Source organism: Colobus angolensis, unplaced genomic scaffold (assembly GCF_000951035.1).
Source record: "Colobus angolensis palliatus isolate OR3802 unplaced genomic scaffold, Cang.pa_1.0 Scaffold101, whole genome shotgun sequence".
Lineage (NCBI taxonomy): Eukaryota > Metazoa > Chordata > Mammalia > Primates > Cercopithecidae > Colobus > Colobus angolensis.
Window position 1 is genome coordinate 1,698,057 of NW_012111031.1, and position 26,925 is coordinate 1,724,981.

At 40.3% G+C, this 26,925-nt stretch overlaps 2 long non-coding RNA genes across 2 annotated transcripts in view; one reads left to right on the forward strand and one right to left on the reverse strand.

Annotated features, from left to right (window-relative positions):
• Positions 1-7,342: 7,342 nt before the first annotated feature.
• LOC105509765 overlaps positions 7,343-26,925 on the reverse strand; it is a 225,027-nt gene continuing 205,444 nt past the window's right edge. The window contains exon 6 of the long non-coding RNA XR_001001477.1: positions 7,343-7,538. This is a non-coding gene — a long non-coding RNA (uncharacterized LOC105509765). The remainder of the gene's footprint in view (positions 7,539-26,925) is intronic.
• Positions 7,952-14,406, forward strand: LOC105509759. The gene is made up of 3 exons (XR_001001476.1): positions 7,952-8,122; positions 9,376-9,431; positions 13,899-14,406. It is a non-coding gene; the product is annotated as an uncharacterized LOC105509759 (long non-coding RNA).

The following is a 26,925-nucleotide window of genomic DNA, read 5'->3' on the forward strand; positions in this document are numbered from 1 at the left end:
CCTCATGTGGAAATGCAAGGGGTCCAGAATAACAAAAATAATCTGAAAAAAAACCTCAAAGTTAAAGAACTAACACTTACTGATTTTGAAATCTACAGCACAAAGCTACAACACTAAAGATTGTAGAGTAGTGGCATAGGATAGTCATATTTATCAATAGAATAGGATTGAGAGTCTGGAAATAAACTCATACATTTATGGTCAACTGAGTTTTGACAAGAGTGTCAAGACAGTTCAATAGAGGAAACAATAGTCTTTTAAACAAAAGGTGCTGCAAAAACGGGATATATACGTATACACATACCAAAGAATGAAATTGGATCCCTATCTCTTACCCTATACAAAAATTAGCACAAAATGTATCAAAGACCTAAATGCAAAAGCTAAAAGCATAAAACTCTTAGAAGAAACCACAGCTGTAAAATTTGTGACCTCAGATTTAGGCAATGGTTTGTTAGATACAACACCAAAAGACAAGCAAAAAAAGAAAAAAATAGACAAACTGGACTTTATCAAAATAAAAAACTTGTGCTTCAAAAGATAATATAAAGAAGTGAAAAGCCAACCCACAGAATGGGAGAAAACATTTACAAATCATACACTGTTAAATGTCTAGGATCTAGAATACATTTAAAAACTATTGCAACTCAACAATAAAAACATAAATTACCCAATTAAAACATAGGCACAGGATTTGAATAGACATTTCTCTAAAGAAGATATACAAATATCTTGTATACACATGAAAAGATGCTTGATATTAGTCATTAGAGAATGCAAATCGAAACCATAATGACATAACACTTCATATGTACTAGGAGAGCTACAATAAAAGGCAATAATTAAGTATTAGTTTAAATAAGGAAAGACCAGAACTGTCATACAATGCTGGTGAAATATAAAATGATAGTTACTTTGGAAAATAGTTGGGTAGTTTCTCAAAAAGTTAAACATAGAGTTACAATCTAATTCAGCAAGTTTATCCCTAAGTATCTACCCAGGAGAATTAAAAACATATAACAAAAACTTACACATAAATATTCCTAACAGCATTAATTATTATAGCCTAAAAGTGAAAACTGTCATGCACGTCCGTGTGAAGAGACCACCAAACAGGCTTTGTGTGAGCAACATGGCTGTTTATTTCACCTGGGTGCAGGCGGGCTGAGTCGGAAAAAGGAATCAGCGAAGGGAGATAAGGGTGGGGCCATTTTATAGGATTTGGATAGGTAAAGGAAAATTACAGTCAAAGGGGGTTGTTCTCTGGCAGGCAGGAGTGTGGTCACAAGGTGCTCAGTGGGGGAGCTTTTTGAGCCAGGATGAGCCAGGAAAAGGAATTTCACAAGGTAATGTCATCGCTTAGGGCAAGGACTGGTCATTTTCACTTCTTTTGTGGTGGAATGTCATCAGTTAAGGCGGGGCAGGGACTTTTTCACTTCTTTTGTGATTCTTCAGTTACTTCAGGCCATCTGGGCTTATACGTGCAAGTCACAGGGGATGCAATGGCTTGGCTTGGGCTCAGAGGCCTGACAAAAAAAACCCAAAGATTTATTGAACAGATAGACAAAATATAGTATATTAAAACCATGTAATATTATTCAATCATAAAAGAAATGAAGTTCTGGTATATGCCATAACATGGATAAATCTTGAAAACATGTCTAAAGTAGGCAAATCCATTGTAGAGGCAGAAGTAAACTTCCTTTCTGCCCTTTCTGAAGGTTCACTGAAATAAAGTGACAAGAGACAGATTAACAGGAGAAAAAGTTTACACATTAATTAATATGTATAACCATGGGAGCCATACAAAATATGAGACTCAAAAAAGGGCCATATGGTTGAGGTTTAAATGTCCTCTTCGTAGGGGAGAGAAAAGTAGGGAGCTGTAACCAATTGTAGAGGGTTAGTAAGCGATTTTCAGAGGAAATGAATGGACTCAGGAGGCAAATATTATTTTGTAAATAATTCTTTTAGGAAACTGAATGGGACTGGCAAGTTAAGGGAAAGAGAGGGGTGGAACTGCCTTGTGAACGAATGTTGTCTTAGTACGTAGAAAGTCTCCTAGGTAATCTCTGCAACCTACCCTCAAAAGAATAGATGAAAAGTCTAACTGCATGTAGTGATGACTTTCATAGCCTTTTCTTTTCTCAGGTGGGTAATCTTTCTGGATTATTTCGTGAGATTCCTGTAGAGTGAGTCTTAAGACAATTGCATTTCTTTTGAGAAGTTTCCTTAGTTACATAAGGAAATTCCAGAGAGAGTCCCTCCTTGCTCTCGAGGTCAAGGGAGAAGAAACAAAAGAGGGTTAAAACATTTTGGGTTCTGAGGCAGCTTCTAAGGTACTCCAACTTCATTTAATTCAAAGTGCTCAGTATGCCAAAGCACCATTGTGTGGGGTATCATTTTCTGAGCCCCAACACCATAAACACTAAGAGTAGTTTAGTGGTTACCAGGGATGGCGGCAAGAAGTAATCAAAGGTTACTGATAATGAGCATAAGTTTTCTTTTGGGGGGTGAGAGAAATATTCTGGAATTAGATCATGGTGACATTTGCACAACTCTGTGAATATACTTAAAAGCTACTGAATTGTACCCTTTAAATGGATGACTAGTGTATGTGAGTTATATCTCAATTAAAAACAAAAGTCTAGAACTTGACATATAATTCCAAATACTCAAATTAGAAGAGTCTGCTTCTAAAGTAAATAAGTGGAGAGTGGTCACAAGATCTAGAACGGAGGCTATTAGGAGATGAGGAAAATCAGGAATGAGAAGTAGGAAGCCAACTCTTCATAATTTTTTAGGTGAGCAGTAGAGGGAGCCCTTGATAGCAAAGAAAATTACAAAAATAATGTTTATACTTCTGATCATAAAGTTAATACAACCTTTTTACAGAAAATTTGAAAAAGTACCACATAAAGGTAATAAAAACCCACTAATCATTCCACTATCCTAAAAACCACTATTAACATTTCATTATTGCAAATCCTTCCAGTCTTTTTTCTGTGTGTGTATATATGTATGTGTGTACATATATAGCCAAATGCACCCACAGCTCTATTGTATATGCAACTTTGCCTCTTATATTTTTCACTTTATGTTACTTTTATTTCTTCCAAAGCCTTAAATATTCCTGAGAATGTGGTTTTCCATGCCTACAGATGAACTGTCATTAATTAAACCTATTTTTAGTATTTTTCAGTCACAAGTAACCCTGCAATAAACATCCTTATACCTAAATCCTTGTATTTCCTAAAATTATATCTGAAGCAAGGATAGATTCCTTAAGAAGGAATTATTAGGTCAAATATTGTTTACAGCTTTAAGTCTTTGAATACATACATATTGCCACATTTCTAATCAGAAAATTTAAAAGATTGTTATACTTCCACCAGCAGGGGATAAGATTTTCCTTTATCTTGAACTTTTACCCAACTATGTAATTATCAAGGTTTTTTGAAATTTAAAATATTTGTTAATTTAATGGATGGAAATTGATGTCTTTTATAATTATTTTTAAATAAATAGTGAGCCTGAAATTTTTTCATGATTTATTGTCTAATTTTTTTCTGCTTGTACAAATTACTTTTTTGTGAATATTGAAAATTTTTCTGCTTAGGATATTTAACTTCTAATCATTGACTTCGGAAGCTCTTCACGTATTAACCATGTTAACCTTTGTCTTCTATTTTGCCTTTTTTTCAAGTTATTCTTTGCCTTATGCTTTTTTAATGAGTTTTGATGTATATGTTTATAATTTTTATGTAAAAACATTCTGTCTTCTGTTTTGTAGATTCTTCCTCTACCTTTTTGTTTTAAAAGTGCTTCTATACATTGCGAGTTGATGGATATTTACCATAATTTCTTTTACTCATTTGTGTTTTCATATTTTAAAATTTAATTATTTAATTCATTCAGACTTTATTTAGGGATATGATTTGGGTCTCTTCCCTTAAAAACTGAATTAATTTCCCCAGCACTATTCACTGGCATAATCTTTCATTTCCTTCCCTAATTTGAAGTGTCTTCATCAAATACTAAGTTCTTATATATATTCGAGTGTGTTTGGGGACTCTATTCTCTTCTCTCTGTCTAGTTGTACACGAATATCATGTTATTAAAGCTTTATAACAGGTTTTTAACATCTGAAGTACAGTTTACCTTGTTTATAAATCTTTATCGGTTATTTTCATCCACAAACTATTCTAGATAAACCTTACAGTCACATTTTCATTCAAAAATATTCCAGTTGGGATTTTGATTAGAATCATATTGGACCTAAGAATCAATTTGAGAAAAAGTGACATCATCCATTAATATAAAATATGTCTCAATTTATTCAAGCCTGCTTTCATATTAACTAAAGTTTTACAGCTAAATTGATAGAAGCCCTATGTAAACAAACAAGTTTGTTTCCAGGTTTTATTTTTCTTATTCTTGCTGTTTTTGCTTTGTTTTTCCCCTATGGTAAGAGATCTTTTCCCTCTTTACAATTATTATCTAATTATGGATTTTTTTTATAGTTTGTATCCAGGTATCATAATGAAACATTAGTTCTAATAGTTGATTTCTTCGGTTTTTCTAAATAGGTTATCCTTAAGAATTTAGAAATTCTCTACATAGTCATGACTTTGGGGTCTCAAAACCAATTCAACTTTTGGAATTACAGCTCTCATGCTTCATAAGCATAACTTCTTTTTCTAAATACAATCAAAAATTAAATGTGTAAAATGACCACCTAAAAAGCACAAACAACTCTGAAACATACAGATTCCACTCCTCCATTTGGCTCTTAAAGGGTTAATACTTACCATGAAGAATTTTTTTTTAATCTAATAAAAAAAAATCCAAAATATTTTTTTTTTTTTTTTTTTTTTGAGACAGAGTCTCGCTCTGTCGCCCAGGCTGGAGTGCTGTGGCCGATCTCAGCTCACTGCAAGCTCCGCCTCCCGGGTTTACGCCATTCTCCTGCCTCAGCCTCCCGAGTAGCTGGGACTACAGGCGCCCGCCACCTCGCCCGGCTAGTTTTTTGTATTTTTTAGTAGAGACGGGGTTTCACCGTGTTAGCCAGGATGGTCTCGATCTCTTGACCTCGTGATTCGCCCGTCTCGGCCTCCCAAAGTGCTGGGATTACAGGCTTGAGCCACCGCGCCCGGCCCCAAAATATTCTTAAAGAGGCATTAGTGACTCAAAATGTTATTTGGTTTTATATGGCCTCCAAAACTATAGTGTTTTTAAAAATCAGGCTTATCGAGTTATAATTTACATACAGTAGAATTCACCCTTTTCAGGCACACAGTTCTACACATTTTTACAAGCATATACAGTCGAGTAACACCACCTCAATCAAGTCAGAATATTTCTGACACCCTGAGAAATTATCTGTGCCCCTTTGAAGTCAATCTCCTTCCTCTCACCCTCAGCCCCTGGCAATCTCTGATTTATTTCTGTCACTAGATATTCTGCATAGCATTTTTGTTTCTAAAGCTTCCAACCGGAGTCAAAGTTGGCCAGTAGCAACTAGGACAGAGTCCTCTGCTGCTCTTTTGAAAACCACCTTTTCTTTGCTGACAACCAACAGATCAGTCTCCATAGTCAGCAAAGCTGAACTCCAGCTTTAGACACAGGCCAATTCCTCCCGTAAAACTTGGCCTGGCGTCAACTGGGCGGACATGCCCAGACAAGCCTACTGGGGTAGCCACACCCGCAGGAGGGGGTCCTTACAACATGGAGCACCAGTTGCACGCTGTCCCCTTTTGATCTCAGTTCTCTTTTTCAGTTTGGAAGTGTGTGTGTATGTGTGCATGTGTGTGGGTGCATGCATTGCAGAGCCCCAGTATACTTTGACACGTTTTGTGCATCTACAGTGTGAGTAATACACTGGAGGGTAGATGAGCCAGCCCCTTCTGAGAAATACAGTAGTCCTCTTTGAAACTCTCCTCCTCCTGTCATCTGATTGCTGGATGGCGTGAGCCTGTGGTGTACTGGTGAGAGCTGGAAGGTATGAGACTGGATCACTCCTACTGAGTCAAAATACAGCATAAAAACCTTGGGGGAGGATCTGAGGCTGAGAACCAGCTTCAGAAAAGTATAAGTTGCCAAAGAAACACACTTTTAAGCATCATGTCTGAAGCAGTTAGAAAGGTTTTTCACTTTTGTCATTTCTGCTAAGGTCCCCTTTCTCCTCTGATACTTCTTTCCCCAGCTTTCTCCACATGACTTGGGCTGCTTTCCTAGTTCCCTTAAATACTGCTGTAAAGAAACCTATCTGTGGTTTTATGTTACCCCACTGGAGTGTCGTCTGTGAATACAGGGCATAAAAGGGGATAAATTGCCTAACTCAATCCACCCTCGAGGCCTGCCACATTAAAAAGATATACCACGGAACTTGGGTCTGCCCGGAAATGATTGGAAATACTGTGAGACTGCAGAATTTAATGAAAACTCCAAGTCTCACTTGATGCAGACAGGTAACTCTCTGATCTACTCTTGGGCTTATATATAACATTTTATATTTGTCAAGGCCTTTCAACATTCACAGTTAATAACTAGTCCTGGAAGAATATTTATAGCTTATGTTAATTCTTATCCTGGAAACATGCAAGGTTCAAATAGGTGGGAGAAAAGCACATTTGGGTAGGCTTAAATTCAAACCCACAGGCACACCAACTCTACTATCCACCAAAGTCTGCAGCTGATCAGGTAGGGCCACTTTATCTCAAGCACAAAATATCTGAATTGTACGCTACAAAAAGAGGTTGCCTTACTTATTTCATCAGATTTTCTCTCTCTCTCTCTCTCTCTCTCTCTCTATCTATATGCCCTGGTTAATTGTTTACTTGCCTGGCAAATTGCTTAGCACTATGGACAGAAAAAGGCACTAGGTGTTTTTTAAATTGACTCAGAAAACGTTAAAATGGAGAAACTTCCATCTGCTTGCTTGGTCCTTAATGGGGAATTCTACCACTTTCCTTGGTCCAGCTCACTCAAGGCCGGTACCATGACAACTCCTGGTCTGAGAATCACTGATTTAAATGGGATTTGACCATATCTGTCCCCACTTGTGGCTCTCTGCTCTGTAGATTTGCTGACTCACAGAGTCCACCGGCAAAGATGCTGACAGGCATGAACTGGTTGCAGGACACTTGGAAGGCATAACGGGACATCTGCCTCACCAGCTTCCTTCAGGTGTTCCACTGAGCCCAAGCATTCAAATTTGCATCTGTGGGACAGCAAGGGAAGGGAAGGGAAGGCTCTGGTCTGTGGTGCCATAGGATTCCAGTGATGCCTCTTAAGCATCCCCTACCATTCTCTGACGGTTTCCCACATGCAAAGTGCCAACCTGGTCGTGCAAGTGTACACTGTGGTGAACACCAAGCGCCCTCCCATGAGACTTCTGTAGCATTCCAGCACTCCATCCTCCCCCAGCTTCCCGTTTAGGTCAGGCCCAGGAGAGGAATGGTGAGGACAAAGTTAAATGTGACTTTTGCTTCATCGTGGGTTCCTTCTTCCCATCCTCCTGGTCATCAGACCTCCTCCTATAAACAGATGTGTGCTCAGATTAGCTACTTTTTGGAAAAACAAGGAAATGATAATACTAGCAAAACTTTATTGAACTAATGTTTGTCTATGTACCAGGAACTGCGCTAAATACATAACATTTATCTCATTCAATTCTGACAAGACCTTTGTTGCTGCTGTCCCATTTTGTAGACGGGAAAACTGTGGCACAGAGGTGAAAAAGACTTACTTATATGGATATATTGCATCAAAATTCAAGCCGAGGTTCTGATCCTAAAGCCTGTGCTCCAAACTAGAGTCCTCCTGTGCACATTTCATGTCTGGAATTATTATAAAGCATTTTGCAATGACTAAAATAGGCACATGAATGAAGATGTATACAGGTCTGCCTGAGGGGAGACGCGAAGCCAAAGCCCAGCTCAGCAAGGTCAGAGAATGTCAGCGTATCTCCATGGGCTGCTGGAACTTCGTCTGGGTGCATTTGTTTTTATAAGCCTGGGTACTGCACAGTCACTTAAAAACATGTGCTTGCCAGGGCAGAACATCATCTGATGGCAGCAACCACCCGGTGCTGGCCACGACTGAGGAGGGAACACATCAGGTGAGTGTGGGCCAACCCTTCCAGCACAGAACAGGAGGGTGGCGGGGTGGGATGTTTGATTTTTAGTGGGAAGGATGAGAAAAGCAGTTCTGAAATGTTTTTCACAGAAATAGAAACTAGTGAAATAGAAGCTGGCATTTGACTACTTTAGAGAAAAGGGAGGAGGGTAATAGGGAGGCAAGTGATTGGCTGCTGCTGCCAAACTCAAGAACTTTAAAAATTTTGTTTGTTCCCCCAAAGAAGTGCATGCCCAAACCACCAAGACAGGGTAAGTGATGACAAGCAGATCTGCAAGTCCCGGGCTCCAGTCACAGTAGCAAGCACCCTATCTCAAAACAGCCCTGCAACCGGCAAAGTTGCACCCTCTCCCCTCCCCCTCTCCCCTCTCTCCTCTCCCATCTCCCCCCTCCCCTCTCCCCTCTCCCCTCTCCCTTCAGCCCAGATCCCTCCCTACACCAAGACCGTTCCAGCAGCATGCAATAATCAGGCAAGCAACTTCTAACCCAGCCTAGGGGACTCAGACAAGACAACGCTTAATTTTTCTGCAACGCCTTCTTAAGGCCCCAGGGATCTGTACCCCAGGGTGGAGAATGCTTTCCCAGAAGCAGAGCCTGTTTCTCCAGCCCGAGTGTGTGTGCTGCAGAGCTGGGGACCCCACCCTGTATCTAAAGTAATTGCTGTATCTAATGGTGTGGTGCTGCTGACTTCCTTACCAGCTGTAGCTTTCTGTTGCCCGACCCTGTTATTACTGGCTCCTGCTTTATTTCAGGGATGTTAACCTGCTCGTATGTGTCTGCTAGTACCTTGCTGGTAAACTCCATCTTAAAGGCTCTTCAGAGAAGGGCTTTGTGAGTTTTCCTTTTACAGGTCTTTATTGCATATTTTTTCTCCAGGTTCCTCTCTCTTCCTCCTCTCGCTCCTTTCTGCCTGATTAGAGCAGGGGATGTCAGCTTTTCTTACGGACACCTTAGTCACATTATATGAAAATATGTTGTTCTAAGAGCCTGCCCCTAGGTCACAGATTCAGACCTGTGGAAATGGCCTAGGCTATTCTGAAATGCTCAGATGGGGTTCCAGCATTCGGCCTCCAGCTAAGCTCCATCCTTGTGAACTGTAAGGTGGAATGAGTAAGTAGGCTAGACATCTAATCCTCCCTGTGCCAGCATCCCACCTGAAGGGCATGGCAGAGAAAGGGGAGCATGGGGACCCAACTCATTCACTATCAACAGGTCTTGTTCATTTCTTTTCTCTAGGAAAAAGCAACACTTCTCTCCATCTGCACGAGGTGGACGCCAAAGGCCCGTTTATTGTAAGCACGCTTTTCTCCTCTGCACAGAGCGCTGTCACTGCGGCCCTATCTGTGCCATGGACCCACACAGTTCAACAGAAGCCCACCAGGGGCTTAGGTGTTCTTTCATCTAAGTAGTTCCAATATCGTCAACCACTACGATAAGATGTCTACATGGCAAGTTAGTTCAGGCATAAAATACAGTGCGGGCAGCATATGTGGGTGGTCTCCAACCAGTTCTGGTGGCTGCTTGGACCACTTCATAGAGACTTGTTCCAAAGAACAAGGAGAGAGTTTTGTGAAGTGCTTTGGCTCCCACTGAAATGGCTGCTACAAGAGGTTATTTCTCACTGCAGGAGGATTTGGAAATAGGGATAAGGCATAGGAGATTATAAAGCCAGGTTTTAAGTCCAGCCCGTTTTGACTTTTTTTTTTTTTTTTTTTTTGAGATGGAGTCTTGCTCTGTCACCTAGGCTGGAGTGCAGTGGTGCGATCTTGGCTCACTGCAACCTCTGCCCCTCCAGGTTTAAGCAATCTCTGCCTCAGCCTCCAGAGTCTCTGGGATTACAGGTGCATCCCACCACGCCCGGCTAATTTTCTTGTATTTTTAGTAGAGACAGGGTTTCACCATCTTGGCCAGGCTGGTCTTGAACTCCTGACCTCATGATGTACCCACCTCAGCATCCCAAAGTGCTGGGATTACAGGTGTGAGCCACCACATCCAGCCCGTTTTGACCAGTTTTGTGGCCTTGGGTGTTCCTGAAGTACAGTTTCCTTATCAATACAATGAAGATTGAACACACCCTATAGAACCATAGTGAGGTTCACATTACCCAATGTGAGAAATCGCTTTGTAAACTGGAAAACACCACAAATAAAAAGAGGCTATTGTTATTGGGTTTATTATTCCAAGGCAGGAGAACCAAGGTATAAAAAAGAGAAGTAAGAATTAGGTATCACACAGTCTGAGATGCTGGGAGAACAACACAAGCCTCTATAGATCCTCCTAGGACCTTTCTTCTGGAATGCTCTATGATGACAGTGGTAGAAATGGGGGGCAGCACTGCTCTTGTTAATGATAAAATGGATAATTCTGCAATTCTATCAGCTGTGATAGAACTCAGTCCAGATCATTTTATTGCTAACACTCGAATCACCTGACTAGTTATCAGCTCATTGGAAAGAGAGTGTAATGTTAAGAGCATGGACCATGGGACCTGGCTACCTGGATGTGAGCCCATCTCTGTGTCCCTCTAACTAGACAATTAGAAGTAAGTGACATGACTCATCTGTGTTTCAGTATACCCATTTATAACATGGAGATGATAATACTGTCCACTTCATAGTGTGAGAATAAAATGAAAAAGAAATGGAAAGTACTTCAAAAAACTTCTGACATGTATTAATAGTAAGCTAAGTGTAGCTAGTATTGTTTTCCAATAAACTAGCCCACTCTTAAAAATAAAATATATGTTCTAAATTGTAGGAGGAGATGGATTCTTCAGGCACGATGGAGAATAAATCCATTCCCTCTTCCTCCACTCTAGCGTGAAGGGTCTGCCATGCCAAAATAAGTTAGATTACAGAGTCTGGTGGAGCTAATATAGTGTGCATATGTACTTTGATCCTGGAAAGAAAGAGTGGCAACATTTCCTCTCGCTGGCAGAGCCCAAAACTAGATAAAAACAGGCAGTGTGGCTGAATCTGCGCTCCTGCGTCAACTGCTATGTGACTGGGGGTGCCTGACTTCTCTCTGTGCCTCACTTCCTAAACTTGCAATGGAATAACAATAGTATCTGCCCTCTAGGGTTGTTGTTTAGAGCAGTCACTGAATAGCTACATAATACAATTCAGCTATTATTCTTATTAGGATACCATTTGCCATTACCCAACTTTGTGATTCGGGATCTTGAGAAATTGCATACATTTCATCTTTCAAGTTAAAGTAGAAGAACCAAAACCCAGATAAATGTAACCTAAAGCCATATGTTTTGTTAAAGACAAGGAAAGGAAATGCCGTATCATTATAATCATGTTGTTTGGTCATACAGTATGACAGTATCTACAATCATCAATTCATGTCACTTTTTAAAAAATTACAGTGGGTTATTTGAATTAGAAAGCATTTCCATACATGAAAGCTTAATCCCCCTTAGACATTCCTCAATGTTCACAAATAAACTGACCTGGCAGGCATGGGTGTTCCTAGTCTTTGTGTTTAACATCAGATGTGGACGATAAGGGTAATAAACAATGTCTACTGATTCTGGTCATTCTGAAGTGCCACTTTTTTTTTTTTTTTCAGTTTCACTAGAGCTTGGCACACCTTCATATTTACAGGCAATGTATCTTCAAGGATCACTCATCAGAATATTTGCACAAACTCATAAGTGGCAAGAACTGAAAATGCCTTGTGATTTTCAAAGTTTTAAAATAGTCCTATGGGACTGGTGACCTCAGGCAGGTCAGCCATCGAGTTTGGAATCCAACAATAAAAGTCATAAAGTGAGTCAACTGAGTCAGAGACGATGCAACAGTATTATTTTTCTCTTCTGGCTTCTCTAGTAAAGCAAAAGTTTTGGTGTTAGGGCTGTCTCTGCAGATAGGCAGTTTGGTTTCCAACACGCTGGGAGCATTCCTGGAGAACGCTGAAAAGCAGAATAGGCCGCCAGAGTCCAAGAGCGGATATCAGTGAAGTTAGCACAAGATTTAATAGACTAGAACATACCTGCCCAATCCATTTCTCCAGCCTGATAATCCAGGGCAATTAAGAGAAATTGCCCTGGTATTTTTAGCATTTTTAAAGTTTCATCTGAGCAAACACAGATGAAACTTACCACTGTTTGTTTTTGAGACTCTAAGATTAAACTAAAGACCCGCCCAGCACAGCAATGTTTGCCCTTGCCTGAGAGGAGACAGAAACTTGGGAAGAAACAAGGGTCTTTGGAGTTACTGGGCTTCCACGAGGATCCTCAAGGTTTGCAAACAGCAAATGGACAGGACTCCATCCCTGACGTGCAGGCCAGTCCTACCTCCTTCACAATGACGTGCTGACATCATGGCGCAAATTTGCAAACCTTTTCTGCCTTATTAAGAAAATTATTCAAACATAGAAAAATGCAAGGGTTAAAGCCTTGGTTTCATAAACATAGCCTGTGTGTGTTGCAGGGTGACTTTTAGATATTATATGGAAAAATGCAGTAAAAGGTGCTGAAGTAGCCCATTGCGTTCCATTGAATTGTTAGGCAACTATGGTCAGCCTTAGTAAATTAAAATACATGATGAAAACCCAATCTAAGGACATCAACTGCTATGTACTAAATAAACTACACATCCCATTTAAAAAGCATTTAAAATTGTGTCAAGAGAGGCTATGCTGGAGGGACTATCATTTTAAAATCATTTACTGTACAACCATACATTTAAATTTTAACTTGAAGCTAAATGTTGCAAAATTAAATCAATTTTATTTGATAACATGAGGCAGTTTATACTCTCTAATTTGGGGGTCGATGGAGCCCCTGGCACAGTCTTGAATTTAAGACCCCTACCCCACAGGAATAGTTAACTCTTGATCCTAGCACACTCTCTCCTCCTGGAAGAGTTATTTAAAGTTAGATGTGTTTCTTGCTGTTTTTTTTCTCAGCCACTTTTCTATCCCAAGCCCAGCAAAGACATTCAATTCATCCCCCCTACACCTCTCACTCTTTCTTTCTCTTTCCTCCCTCCCCTCTCTCCCTCTCTTTTTCTCTCTCTCCCTCTGAAGTTTCTAAATCAGTTCCTACAGCTTCCGTTTTCTTTTTCTAAAATTAAAAACGTGGCTTCTGGCTATAAAACGAATCTCCCACCTTCAGCAGCCCCACTCCCCAGGGACTGTTACTGGCGTGATCTGTAAATTAACGGGAGTCACTTAGAGCCCTCAGTTAGCTTTTAGTCAAACATTAGCAGCAGCGTTTACCCTCGTGTAATCTGCAGTTGTGACTTCATTTAATGCCCGTCGGCATTTTTTTTAAAGAACATGTTCAGCAAATCCTTGGCATAGGCTGTTTGAATTCCTTACTCTTCCCTTCCCCCACCTTGACCCAAATCAAGCTAAATGTATCTGAGTAGAAGCTTGCTAATATTTTTAATTTGCTAGTGTAGTTTTCCTTCTTCTTGAGGAAAGTAAGAAGAGTTTGCTTTCTGTGCCAATCCAACTACGTCCTACTCAGAGGCCTGGCTTCGTGTCCCCACCGCACCTTACATCAAAGCGGGTAAACTGTAAATTGTTAGGGTTTCTGTTTCTTGCTGCTCTGGCAGTGATCTGTGAGTGATGTAAGATGGGAAGCATCCTCAGATTCCCATTTGGAGGATGCTGGTGTGGTCCCCCTGAAGAAAATCCATTGAAAACAAACTTTGAAGTGCTGCCCAGTAGAGAGCTAAAAGCTGAACATATCACATCATAATTCATACATAACTTTGTGTGTATTGAATCTTCCTCCTCCACAGCCACCACCTCGAATGTAAATAGATAGAGCCCTGGCCTTCCTACAGGGCTCTGGTGCTCCTTTCATAAGGTGAGATCCATTTAGATCCAGCAGGAGAACTTCTCTAAGGCCATGATAAAGGCAGTAGGAAGTACTGATCTCAAACAGCACAGAGGAGGCTCCTCTCCAAAGAATAGTGAAGCACATCGTTAGAGAATAAGAACACAGGGGGAAACTAAGAAGTGATCTTCAAAGGCTACAATGAACAGCTCCTCTCTGCTTTCACACACTATACAAGAAAAGACTTCCTTCAGTTCAGGAGGCTTTGGTTAACAGCCACTTTCTCAATATTCTGAGTTTCAAGGACAACACAATAAATGTCACGGTGGAAACCTCATGCTTTTTCAGGTGATATAATCCAAAAAGAATGTGTACATCTCAATAGTATAAAGGACTCTGAATCAGCCAGGGCTCAACTTGCTATTCTCTTCCCTTCCTGCAAGACTTGACCTTGAGTTTCAGGGTCTCTCAGCCATACTTCTGCTTCCTGGTGACTAGAAATCAGGATTCTCTCCCATTTACTACTAGGGAAAACCCTACTGCTAAGGACCGTAAACATCGGGGGATCACCTTGAGTCTCACAGATGGCACTTGAAGAGGAGCAGCATGGAGACATAGGACACGAAGAAGGAAACAGAGACCCTGTGGACAGAGGCTCATCCAACTACTGCAAATGAACAAACGCCAAAACAGGCATTTTTGCACTTTCAGACAGGGAGTTCCAGGACTGAGTGCACATACAGTCCATGGTTAGATTTCCAGGAAAGCCTCAGTGAGGGGCTGAATTATGTGCCATTAGCACAAGATGCAGCCATCTTGGGAGTCAGCATATCTGTCTGAGCCCAGGTTATAAGTGCACACTGGTGATCTATGGTTGGGGGCCGGTGTCACTGTCCTGTCACAGTCCTGAGATCTCCAAAGCAGCCCAGGTGACACATATGTCCCTGTCTTTGACTCTCCTCCAGGCCAACTCTGTGATATTACTATCAAGGCTCCAAAATGTAGCTGTTTTGCTACATAAATTATGAATAAGTTCTACAAACTTCTTGAACCGTCTGGAAAGTGCTCAAAACACAAGACTGCACAGACAAGGACTTTAAGGCTCAACTCACTCCCGGGTGGTATTAGTAGCTCTTCTCAGCAAGACCATGTGCCCAGGTCCCAATAACACTATTGAAAAAGACAGGTCTGCTGTAGAATGGGTCCCCCTTTTTGCTATTTCCACTGCTGAGTGCCCCCATCATGGGCATGCACGATTTCTTCTGCCATTTTCCTTTCACAACTTTCATCAACTGCCTCTGCGATTTCCCTGTCTTGCACAGTCTCAACCCAACTTACTTAACAGCACTAAGTGTTCAGTTCTTATGGACAGTGTATGCCTTTAGTCTTCCTCCAAGAAGTGTGCTTGACAAACATAAAATGGAAATCTTAGGAATGCTTTTACACTGTTGGTGGGAATGTAAATTACTTTAACCATTGTGGAGGATGGTGTGGTGATTCCTCAAAGATCTAGAGCCAGAAATACCATTTGAACCAGCAATCCCATTACTGGGTATATATCCAAAGGAATATAAATCATTTTATTACAAAGATACATGCACGCATATGTTCACTGCTGCACTGTTCACAATAGCAAACACATGGAATCAACCAAAATGCCCATCAGTGATAGATCGGATAAAGAAAATGTGGTACGTATACACCGTGGAATCCTATGCAGCCATAAAAAGGAATTAGAGCATGTCCTTTGCAGGGACACAGATGAAGCTGGAAGCCATCATCCTCAGCAAACTAACGCAGGAATAGAAAACCAAACACTGTGTGTTCTCACTTGGAAGTGGGAGCTGAACAATAAGAACACATGGACACAAGGAAGGGAACAACACATACTGGGGCCTATTGGCAGATAGGGTCGGGGAGGGAGAGTATTAGGACACACAGCTAATGCATGCTGGGCTTAATACCTAGGTGATGGGTTGATAGGTGCAGCAAACCACCATGGCACATGTTTACCTCTGTAACAAACCTGCACATCCTGTACACATACCCAGAACTAAAAATAAAAATAAAAACAAACAAAAACAAAAGAATGGAAATCTTTTTAGAAAAGTGTGTCATTGAATTGGAGGTGGAATCCATAATGATCAAAAACAATAAATTCTTTTCTTCTCTATGAGGTCATCTCCCTCAGTCTGTGTGTGTGTTCATGGGTGTGTGCCGTGCCGGGTCCCCACTTTCCTCAGCACATTTGTGCATGTGTTTGTTTACTGACCAGTGCCCAGTTTGTGAGGCTCCCCCAAAGGCAGCCTCAGTCTGCTAGTGCCTGCCCAGGACCCTGCCCTAGTCAATGAGAAATCAAACAAATTGGCTGCAATAAGCCGTTTACACCAGTTCTCAAAGAGAAAACTTTGGGCCCATTCCCAGAAGGCCAGGCATGTGAGTGAAAGGAGCCTGACTTGCAAAGCTTCCCCCACACTCGGGGTTTATTCTGTTTATTCTGTCATCCCTGTTTATTCTTTCAACTGTGGTTTCTCCGTGGAACAACGCATCACACTGCACCCAGATTGTGGAGACACACAGAAGACGTCCAGAAAGAGCCAGAGAGAACACAATCCCGCTGATTCATTCGCTAAGCCATTTGTTAACAAGCTGGTTTGGGGTTTTTCTTTTCCACAATTTTTCAACACTTGGGGAACTGAGACTGCCAGTTGTTTTCATCTTTAAATTAAATAGCCTGAATAATTGGGAATTTAAGCTAGTTTTCATTATTATAGTCCCCTTCAGAAATACATCTGACCAAAATAATGAGCTAATGAAATAATTTGGACATCCTGACCATGCAAAACAGATGTGTAAAATATTAAGTGCAGATCCAGTCAATACTTAGTAAATGTTGATGCAGACTTGGTTTCCTAAGGTTTAAAATGTATAACTAAATGACATTAACTTCTGAAATATCAGGGCACCAAGAGGGAATTAACAAAAGGCCACCAAAAAGCAGACTGCACATAATGTAGCCTAGAGACTGTGGAATCAGGCACACTCGGACTAAACTAGATTCCACGCTGGCTGTGTCACTGGAGCTGATGGCATGTTCTCAGCAAGCCTCAGTGCTCTCACCTCTAAAATGGGATTCAGAAGAATAGGGCACGAACTCAGCAGATTGGTGTGGGGATTCAAATTTTAAAAATGCATGTAAAACACTTGACTAACTACAGTTTCTAGCTCAAAATAAACTCCTAGTAAATGAAAACTACTGGGCACTCTTTCTTACAGATAATGGCTTTAAAAACTGGGAACTTAAAATAATTCTAAGACTCAGCTGACTCCCAAACCAGGTAATGGAACATCTTGGAAACGCAGACCTCTCAGAGTAGACTTGTTAAAAGTGCCAGGGACAGGGCTCATACCCAGTTGACACTCAATAAACATTTATTGATACTGACCATGGTTTCCTCAAGTTTAAAGTTTAAAATAAAATGTCTGGAAGAATTACAGAATTAACCACTTGTGGTTATTCCTGAAATATGATGGCATCGATGTGAAAATTGAAAACATTACCCCCCATAAAAAGCTGTATACCAGTTTTGTTTAAAAGACTGGAATGACCCTAAATACAAAGATATCATGAAAAGCAGAGATTCATTAAATTATAAGAACAAAATTAAGAAGGATTTCCTAGAAATGGAGGGGGCCTCACTAACTTCAGCAGAGAAATTTTCTTCATCTGTCATTCCCTGACTCCACAGGGTAATGTAACAATGCCAGGGAGATGTCTGCATATGCCCAGGGTGAGACCACCAACCCTTTGCATTTAGCCAAAGGGCTACCAAATTATGGTGCAACACTGGCTGATTGAATCATTCAGAGTCAAATTCAAACAGATGAACTCACACAGGAGAGCTCCCATGCATAGATGGAGAAAATTAAGGGAGGCCATAGTTTAAAATGTTTCTTTTTATCAAGGTAGAGTTTGCAATGTGACAATGATTAAGCTGTAGGGGAGGCTTTTAACAGAATTCCCTCTGGCCTTCTACTAACTTACTGAAATACATCATTTGCTTTTCTCAACTTCCTTTAATTTTAGTCTAGCAATAACCATTTATCTTAACATTCACTCTCACATGGGACAAAAGAAAAAACAAATTTTGCAGAATTCAGAGAGGCATTGATTAATTGATGCTGGTCTGTCTTTGAGGAATATCTGGAAATTAGAAGGCAACTAAGATATATTACCTCCATCCTTGAGAATATGTTCCTCATCTTTAGGGAGGAGCTTTAAATGAGCTACCTCTCCTCACTAATATTGAATAAATTGATATCTGGGACACTTAAAATGCCAGGCTGTGTGTCTGTATGGTATAGTAACCCCCCTCCCACAGACAGGCGTGCACATGCACACACACATATGTGCACACACACATGCCCGTGAGTTGAAAGGAATCAGCAGGGACTGTTTCTTTGGCTTGCTTTCCACAGTCATTTGCACTTTTCCAGCACAGAGCAGAACCATAATAGTAAACCCTGAGCAAGAAACGGGCACATCACCACATTAAGAAGGTTTGGCTGCAGGTGGGTATGAGAATGCAGAGTTTATGGAAACTTTGCCTTTTATTTATTTTTTTATATCCTCTGTTGCAACTGCAGATCCGTGTGAGTGTAGCCAGCCTCCCTACTATGCCTTGTGGGAAACACACCTTGAGGTCTCTGCAGCCTCCTGGCCTGATGTTTGCACGGTTGAGTTGAGGAGGCTGGTAGTTTTCGGCCCAAACATCAACCCAGAGGTTTACTTTGCCCTTGTATTAGATTAAAATGCTTGAACATACTTATAAGCTAAATTCGTTGTTGTGTTGTTGGTCAGTCTTCTTTAAAAAAAAAAAACAAAAAAAAAGAACTTATTCTATAATTATATTTAGCTGAAAGCCATTTTCTACTTTTTCCTAATGCAGGTCTCATGCTTAACTGTTCTGACATCACCTGGCCCCTCTAAGGCTTAGTAACAAAAACTTCACTGAAATGAGGAACGCAGTTATTTATGCTGGCTACTCTGGCAGGAAAGAAATTCAAAACATAATTTTTTAAAGTTATAACTATGGCTTGCATATAAACATGAGCATGTGGCAAATATTTACGTAATTCGTCAATGAGGTAATGAGCAGAATGATAAAACTGGTGCAAAGAGTATTTGAGAAACTAAATATATGCAGGCATCTGTGAATGAATGTTGGAATAAGATAGCTAGATTAGACAGAACACAAGTTAATACTACACTTGGCAATAAAAGTATAACCTTTAAAGTCATCCTTCTTTTACCAAACCAAAATCACTTGCATCACTATTGAATAAAATCTTACAAATCAGCATGTCATTTCATAGAGTGTGAGCCTTAATTAGTAACAAATAGTATGTCAAATAAGATACACTCCCCCAGAGAATCAGGTCATCTTTGGGTGGATCCTTTAGAAAATGCTCTTACAAGACAGTGAAAACTGAGGCTATTCTACTGCCTTATTTCAAATTTGATACTCTGTCTTAACATTGGTAAAGGGATTTGGGGAGGGCAAAGGTGCCTCATATTAACAATTGAGGTCATGGGACAAATAGTTATAGAAATATTAATAGAACAATATCACCCCTCAGATTATGTTGAATACCAAAATACAGAGTTGGATGTAGAAGCAACCAAGTATCCCTCAAGGAATGAATGAACAACATGTGGCCTATCCATACAATGGAATATTGTCCAGGCTTTAAAAGGAAGGAAATTCTGACACATGCTACAACATGGATCAATCTTGATGACATTATGCAAAGCGAAATAAACCAGTTACAAAAAGAAAAATACTGTACAATTCCACTTAAGAGTTATCTAGAGTGGTCAAATTCACAGAAACAGAAGGTAAAAGGTAGTTGCCAGGGCTAGGGGAAGGGGAGAATGGAGAATTATAGTAAGAGGTATATAGTTTTAGATTTGCAAGATGAAAAAGTTTTGGAGATCGGCTGCACAACAATATGAACATACTTAACACTACGGATCTGTACACTTAGAAATGGTTAAGATGGCAAATTTTATGTTATATGTTTTTTACCACAAAAATTTAAAAAATTTACAAAGTTTGGTATCATCAGTTCAGATGCCAGTTATAAGGCAAGGGAATGATTCCCACCAGAGTGAGATCAAAGTGTGCATGGCAAGGAACCATCTTTTTACACCTGAAGTACTAGTTTATCACTTAACTTACAATGGGACACGAAGGAAATAAATGCAAAGATGCCTAACTAGCTGTGGTGGACTTCACCTCACATCATGGAAACCATGAAGCAATTTAGCAAAGTTGGCTGCCTAAGCAGCCAAGGGCCCTGTGGTGCCTGTTAAAATCCAGCAGGAGCAGGGATGAGGTGCATTGGCCAGGGCCCAGTGTGCAGCCCCACAGCTGCAAAATGCTATCTGGCCTTTGAATCAGCACTCAGTGCTCCCCTTACCACTCTTAACTCTTAACTTCAAGAGTTAAATGCTGAAAAAGCTCAACCTAATATTCACTGAACAAACACTGAGAACCACCTTTGTAATCATCATGTTTGCATCTTTTCTCATTACCTCCAGACTTCTGTCATAGGCCCTTGAAAAACTGGACGTCTTGCAAAAAGTGCAAACAAAATCTTCTTGTTGCCCAAGGCAAAGTTCTCACCCTTTTCTGATGTGACTACCTGAAGTGGTGTCTACACTCTGGCAGAAAGTGGGAAACCCTCACATGAGAATCTTTACCACATCCCTACAAAATATTTTTATTCCTTTATAAAGTTGATTAATCTTCACAATAGAGCATTCATGTCTCTTTTCTCTCTCCTTCCTTCCTCCCTTCCTCCCTTTCTCTCTTCTTTCTTTCTTCTTTCTTTTTCTTTCCTTCCTTTCCTTTCTTTCCTTCGTTCTTTTCTTTCTTTCTTCCTTTTCTTTTTTTCTTTCTCTCTTTCTTTCTTTCTCTTTCTTCTTTCTTGATCAATAGAAAGTTTCTCTAACTATTATGGTGAACTGACATGATGCCGTGGAATGCTGATTTAGATGGAACATTAAGCCCAGGTGGATTTTAAAATCCTTTATGCAGTCAAGGAAAACTATGCCCACCTCCATTAGGCAATGTCCTTCAATGCCTTGCATTCCACCCACAGAGTATTTTACCATATGGTCATTAATTTTTCAGCATTATAAAAATTGAGAAAATTTATTTATTTTCAAAAATGTTTAACACTAACACTTAACCCTACACTAAAAATAAAAAAGCAACAATGTCTAGAAATATGTTTTGTTCCATCATAGCTTCCATTGTTAAAATGTGGAACAACAAGCTGTCAAAATTCAAACACCCCTTAGCGCCAAAAAAAAAAAAAAAAAATCGTTCATTCTGACTTAGGAGCCTCCTCTTGGTATGATCTGCTTCACCCTAACTGAATTCATTGAGGATTACCGAGGTTGTGCATTGAAGTGTCCCTTCCAAAACCCAAACGAATCTCTCACACAAAGAGGACAACAGTAAAAGCAGCATGCAATTTACCAGGGCAGGCTGCTTACTGTCTTTTTTTTCTGATTTGCTTTGCTTGTTTTTGTTTATGTTTTCATAAATCCTGTTTTGTTTAGCAACAGGTGTAACCCAGTTGCACCCACCCTAAAGTTTTTCTATTTCAGACTGTCTCCTGACATGGAATGACTCCAGAAGGCTCAGCCAAGAAAATAATTATGACAAGCTCAGAGAAATCTATAAAATGTTTAAATAGCTAACTAGCATGTTAACTACTGGAGGAAGCAGGTAGAATTAAATGGAAATACTTCGAGATTAAAAAAAAAAAAGAAGAAGACAGAAAGAAAGCAAGCCACAGAGAAAGTAAGGGAAAGGAGCAGTGAGCCAGGAGTGAGAGGAGGCTGGCCTTGGAAGCAGCGACAGACTGAAAATATAGGTGCTGCAAAATATTTACTTGTCCTAAGTGCTTTCTCCTCCCCTGCCTGGTTGTGCCAACTCAAAATCTCTTGTAAACTCTTCCATTTTTTGTGGTTTTCTAGGTGCAGATGCTCATCAGCTCAAAGGTGAACTGCAACTATTTCCCAGAAAATAAACTCGGAATATGTTTATGTGATCGTTACTCCAAGACAGCAAGGAAAAAAAAGAAAATGAAAAACAAAACAAATTCAGCACATGAGCCATTTAAAAAATCTTGATCCTCGCCAAACCCCAAACCAAATTTGTGTCGTAGCCCCCTTTCACGTTCCTCCCCACCAGAATATAATCATTTGGACAACCCTAAGAGTCGCAAGCTAAGTCACTATTGTCACAGCTTGGCTTGTCTGGCAGTTTTGACACTGCCCAGCGTCCCCTCCAGGGAGCAGAGGAATCCGTGTAAAGATTTTACTTAATCATTATTTTTAACCTTTGGGGGTTGCAGCTAATGATATGAAAAAAGGCTTCAAAACCACACAATATACTGGGGCATAAAAATGGCCTATATCTGAAAATAACTCCAAGTTTAGCTGTTTTGGAATAAAGCAAATGTTTAAAGTAGCCTGAAGTGAAACTTGAATGTTTCAATAGGCCCAGCTGCCTCTGAGGCTGGCGTGGGGCTGGGGGAGGAAGCGGTGGTTTCTCTTTGAAGCCTGGCTGCAACAAGTCCAGGAGCGGCCAAATTGCAGAGAGAAGCTGCCTCCCCAGCCTGCGGGTGCCCCCCGGGAGCCGCTGAGACAGAGCCATCATCATCTCACTTCTTTCTTGAAGGCAGAAAAAGAGGAGGAAAACAAGAAACACAAAAGGAGGACTTGGAAGATTTAGGGCTCTGCATGCAAACGTTTTTGTGGCAATAACAGTTTAAAGAAACCAAGCCTCCGCCTGCAGCGGGAGGAACTATGTTGAACACCGAGCAAACTGAGGAGCAGAGAACTGGAGTTTTTATTTTCTATTTTGATAAAACAAACAAACAGACAGACAGACAAAAAAAAAACTGGGATCCAAGAAATGAAGGAGACAAGATGACCGAGTGGGAACATGTCTCCAATGGATTGTTTCATTCTTTGTTTTCGGTAATGAACCACCAGCAAATCCAAAGTACCCTATACCCTACGGTGTCCCCTCCTTGTCTTCCAAGTGACCTAGCAGCAAGCATTTTTTTTTTTTTTCAAATTCTGTGGTCTATAGTGTGTGTCAGAAGAGAACCTCCTCCCCCATCCTCTTTTCTCAGCTGAAAACTGGCTCCCTATGTCACTAAGATTACAAAAGAGGAACTTCCAAGCACTCCCACGTCCATAAATACTCACCTCTGTTTGCAAACCTCACATTCTGCTTCCTCTCCTGTCACTCTGTATGAACAGTCCATAACCCTTCGGCCACCCTCCATCTATGTGCTGGAACCCAAACGCACTCACCTACTCCAGGACATCATTTGTCCCGTCTCTTCTGCTGCATCATCAACTTATGCTTTTTCGGCTATATTATTCCTCCATACAAACATGCTGCAATTCTCCCATTTCAGGAGAAAAAAAGTTTCTCTTTACCCCACTTCACCACCAGCTACCATCCCATCTTCTGTTCCCCTTTATAATAAAACTATGAAAAGCATTATTTATATCAGTGCTGTCCAGTAGACATATAATGTGAGCCACATCTGTCATTTAAATTTTTCTAGTAGCCACATGAAAAAAATTTAAAAAGAAACAAATGAAATTAATTTTAATAATAAATTTTTGGGGTTATTTTCAGATACAGGCCATTTTTTTGCCCCAGTTCTGTACAGCCCCAGTTTCTCCTCCTTCCATCTTCTTTAGAAGCCACACCTCAGGCTTTTGCCTTCACCACTCAACTGACACTGCTCTTATCAAAGTCTCCAATAATTTGCTCTATCTAGAGGTCAGTTCTCAGCCTGTCACTTGCCTGATGTTCAGCGCTGTATTAGTCAAGGTTATCTAAAGGGACAGAACTAATTGGATAGATGAATGTATGAAGAGGAGTTTATAAGGAGAATTGACTCACGTGATCACAAGGTTAAAGTCTCACAACAGGCCATCTGCAAGCTAAGAAGCCAGGAAGCCAGTCTGAGTCCCAAAACCTCAAAAGCAGGAAAGCTGACGGTATAGCCTTCAGTCTGTGGCCGAAGGCCCACAAACCCCTGGCAAACCACTGGCGTAAGTCCAAGAGTCCAAAAGCTGAAGAACTTGGAGTCTGATGTTTGAGGGCAGGAAGCATTCAGTACGAGAGAGATGGAGGCCAGAAGACTCAGCCAGTCTAGTCCTCCCACATTCTTCTGCCTGCTTTTATCCTAGCCATGCTGGCAGCTGATTAGATGGTGCCCACCCAGACTGAGGGTGGGTCTGCATCTCCCAGTCCACTGACTCAAATGTTAATCTCCTTTGGCAACACCCCCACAGACACACCCAGGAACAATACTTCGCATCCTTCAATCCAATCAAGTTGACACTCAATATTAACCATTAAGCATCATTTAACCCAGCAGATCACTCTTTCCTGCTTGATAAACTTTCTTCCTTGGCTTCCAGGATACCACCACACTCACCTGGCTTTCCCCTTACCTCACTGGTGGCTGCTCCCCTGTCACCTTTGCTGGTTTATTCTCATCTATTCACACTCTAAGTTAGTCCCAGTGGAAAGTCCCAGCACTCATTCTTCCATCCTCTTTACTTTTCTAGTCACTCTGTCTCCAGGATGCTCTCATTCATCTATTTGTTGACAAATCTCTACCGTGGATCTCCCTTCTGAACTCCAGTCCCCTAATCTCCCTTTGGGCCCATATATCTCCATTTGGACACTGCAAGACCTATCAAACCTAATGTGTGAAAAATTTATCTCCTGATTACCACCCTTCAAACTTTCTTCTCCTGCTACTTATCTTATCTCAGGATATGGCACCTTCTTGCTCCAGTCTTGAGAACATCCTTGTTCATCTTTCTCATACACTAACTCCAATCCTTCAACAAATCCTCTCAAGTCTACCTTCAAAATATATCCCAAATCTGCCCATTTCTTTCCTTCTTGTCTGCTTTGCTTCTCACAGTAGGTGCCTGGTACTAAGTGGTCAATGATAAATGAATGACCACTTCCTGAACCCATGAGAAGCAGAGACAGGCTGGTGTTCCATCGTTTTATGCCCAGCTGCAGCTGATGTTACAGACACTATAATAATACTACAGAGCTGGGGGTGGGAACCAGAGGGGGCTGGAGATTTCCCTGAGTAGGGAAGAAGAGACACAGCAGAGTAGCTTGGTTGTGATCATTTGCAGCCTAACTAGGTGGAATGCCATAGCTGGGCCACTCCACTTTGCCATTCCTTATTCATCCAATGCCATTAACCTAAGTGTGCTAATCGCCTCCTCCCACTCCCTTCAAGTATCACCATCAATCTCTCTGGCATTGGTTGCTCTGATTATAAAGGCCCTCATGCCAGTCCCATGTGTCATCTTCCCTTCTCCCTCAACTTGACAAAAGAGATGGAAAACCCTTGTAGGCTCCTACTCTAAGGTCTAGAAATCAGTTTTGTGCTCAAGGAATTTTTTCTATGTCATTGAATCTAACATTTTAAAATCAAGTTGGAGAAATCACAAACTAGAAGATTTATAGATTTTGTATATAAAAATAAAAATTACTGCATTCATAAGAGACTAAACAATCTTAAAAATTACTAAACAAACTGGAAAAAAAATAGTCACAGAAAGTAAGTCACATAATTAATATTTAAACAAAGCTGTAGGATCCAAAAGATGAATAAATATGCAAATGATATGAACATACAGTCCTCAAGAGCCAATACAAGTGGCTAGCAAATATTGAAAACTGAGTTGGGCAAGGTGGCTCACGCCTGTAATCCCAACAATTTGGGGGACTGAAGAGGAAAGATGGGTTGAGCTCAGGAGCTTGAGACCAGCCAGGGAAACATAGGGAGACCTCATCTCTAAAAATATGTTTAAAAATTAGCCAGGCATAATGGCACACACTTGTGGCCCCAGCTACTGAGCAGGCTGAGTGGGAGGATTGCTTGAGACCAAGAGGTCAAGGCTACAGTGAGCCATGACTGCTTTATTGCATTCCAGCCTGGGCAACAGAGTGAGACCCTGTCAAAAAAAAAAAAAAAAAAAAATAGGATTTGGACATTGCTAAGGAAATAAGAAATAAGAAATCTGAAATAAGAAAAATAAAACTTGTATTCAAAAGATTTTATAGCAACTATATTTTTCTGATAATAGTAAGACAGTTAAACTATTACATATATAATACTATTATATGTAATATATATATATACTTGGTAGAATATCATGGAGTCATTAAAAAGTATGTTATACAAGAATTTATGATGATATTAATAAATACTTATGTTAAAAGAGTAGATGTTAAATTGTATATATGGTAGGATGCCAAATTATAAATTGAATAATAACTACACATGGAAAAAGGATGAAAAGACACTAAATTATTAGTATCTTTGAATAGTGATAGTATGAACATTATTGATATTACCTATAATAAGCATGTACTATTTATAATGCAAAGAATGACCTTACTTTCATAATAAAAGAAATGAGAAAAAATATACTTCTTATTCCATTGACTCAATTCTCACCTAAGCCTCAATTGTTCACTAGTTGGTTTGTATTTAATAAACACAACTTTTTTTTGTTCATTTAAGGGCATTATTTGAGAATTTAAATTATTTGCAAACATGTTTCCCAAAAAATGTAGCACACAGACCAGGTGAAATAAGCAATCCTAATTTCTTATTGGCTTAACAGAATAAGAAAGAATTTTAAAGAATGTAACCCCCCATCCCTCGCTGCTCCTCAAGGAGCTAAATAGGGCTTTATATCCCTGGGGTTTCCCTTCCTTGGAAAGGGACAATCAAAATGTGACTTCTTCTTATCTTTCTTGAAAATGCAAGATATAGAAGTAAACAAATGAATTATCTAAGCAAAGAGTAGAGAGACTGATGTGACACTAATCCAACAA